The sequence below is a fragment of the Penaeus chinensis genome, chromosome 21 (assembly GCF_019202785.1).
Source record: "Penaeus chinensis breed Huanghai No. 1 chromosome 21, ASM1920278v2, whole genome shotgun sequence".
NCBI classification, from domain to species: Eukaryota; Metazoa; Arthropoda; class Malacostraca; order Decapoda; family Penaeidae; genus Penaeus; species Penaeus chinensis.
Window position 1 is genome coordinate 26,783,773 of NC_061839.1, and position 2,500 is coordinate 26,786,272.

Below are 2,500 nucleotides of genomic sequence, written 5' to 3' on the forward strand. Positions count from 1 at the left end.
CTGACTCATCGAGGTGGCCATCGCCCTGGCGCTCGTTGCATGGTTTATGGCACTCACACACACGCGCGCGTTCTATATACATATCTGCATAGTAAGGAAGACAGCTAATATATGTGTACATACTGCACTTACGTCATGTTGGTGCCTGAGTACTTATATACATCTATATGTTTATCTCTCTCTCTTTCTCTCTCGTTCTCTCACTCTCTCTCTCTCTCTCTTACACTCTCTCTCTTTCTCTCTCTCTCTCTCTCTCTCTCTCTCTCTCTCTATATATATATATATATATATATATATATATATATATATATATATATACATATATATAAATATTTACATATACATAGATATACATATTTATATAATAATGTATATATATCCATATATATATATATGCATATATATATATATATAAATATATATATATATATATATATGCATACATACATATATATATACATATAGATAGATAGATAGATAGATATGTGTGTGTGTGTGTGTGTGTGTGTGTGTGTGTGTGTGTGTGTGTGTGTGTGTGTGTGTGTGTGTGTGTGTGTGTGTGTGTGTGTGTAGGTTCGCATGTAGTTCGTACTTACCTTAATCGAAGTAATCAATTAACGTCGTATCACTGGATTTAATTTGCATCCGTTAATGAATCGCCGCCATCAGTCATGCTCCTCTTTTCCGATGCGATGATATAAATTTCTCGCAAGACTTTTAGGAGATTAATCGTCCGCCAGGCATACACAATGCATGACGTCACGATCGAACTCACGATCTTTATTACGAAACGTCAGTCCTTCTAATCTGGCAAATGGCGGAAGGAAATGCCGGGATTCTCATCGGTTATAGCTCGGGGGAAGATGTGTCGGTCTGTCATCTTTTTTTTGTTCTTTCGTAAGCGGGTTTTCGAAAATTCAATTCCTGGTTTATATATTTTCATTTTGTTTTTTCTGTGTTTAGTTGTGGTCTTTTTTACTTCGCGTTTTTTTTTTTCTTTTCTTTTTGGCATTTAATAAAAATATCACAATTTAAAGATCGTGTATCATTTGGACGGATAAACAGATAGATGGGTAAATAGATCAGGAAAATTGATAGATATATGAATATATGTCTATGCTATCTATTACAGGATTAATAATATTTATCATCTGTTTTTAATGGTGAAGAGCAGAAAAATCTATATTTTTTAACCAAGATAAAATTTTATCATAACTTATAGAATAAATGAAAAATAAATAAAAATAGATATCAAAAATTGAAGTAATGCAAGCGTGAATTAATAACTGGAAAATGATGCAAAAAACAACAACATTAAAAACAAAAATCTTGTTGCAAAAATGTAGCACTGTTAAAGTAAAATTTATGACAAAGAACACGTTGGAAAAAAAATCATCAGCAGTAATGAATTTCTGATGAAGATGTCGAAATCGATCCAATTTGTCTCTTGCCCTGAATAGAATTGCGTTCTCTTTCATAAGCATTTTTTCCCCGAGACCCCCCCACCCTCCCCTCCCCTCACCCCACCATTACTCTCCCTCCCCCTCCCCCCACCCAAATCCAGCCCCTCCCCCCCCCCCCTACCCCCCCCCCCCCCCGACTAGTCCCCCGCCAAGGGCTTCCCCAGCCTGCTATACTGGCTACCCCCCCCCCCCTCCTACTTATTCCCCGTCCTCTCCCCTACTCTTCCCTCCTCCCCCCAAGGATTCCCCCTACCCTTTCCCTCATTCCGGCCCAATGACTTTCCTCATCACCCCCCCCCCCCCATGCCATGCCCCCTCCATATATTCCTCCTCCATACCCTCATACATATATAAATATATATGTATGTGTGCACACACACACACACACACACACACACACACACACACACACACACACACACATATACATATATATATATATATATATATATATATATACATATATATATACATATATATATATATATATGTATATATATATATATATATATATATATATATATATATATATATATATAATGTGAAGTGAGAACGATTGGGTACATAATCTCCACACAGAAAAAGTATAGTATTCTCGGAAGCGATTTTAGATCATAAGTTATTTGTGTAATTGTAATTATTATCATATAAAGCCATATACATACGCACGTGTCCATTTGCAAAAGCATTGTGCGGCAGCCCTGTTTATGCAAATGTGAGGAAAGCAGGTTTTATACAGAAGGTAGTGGGTCTTGTCACCAGCCATTTACAAGCTGATAACATTCCCCTATCGTTTTATTTATTATTATTATTATTATTATCGTTATTATTATTGTTATTATTATTATTATTATTATTATTATTATCATTATTATTGTTATTGTTATTATTACTATTATCATTCTTATTATTATTATTATTATTATTATTATCATTATCGTTATTATTACTATTATCATTATCATTATTATTATTATTATTATTATTATTATTATCATTATTATTATTATTATTATTATTATTATTATTATTTTTAT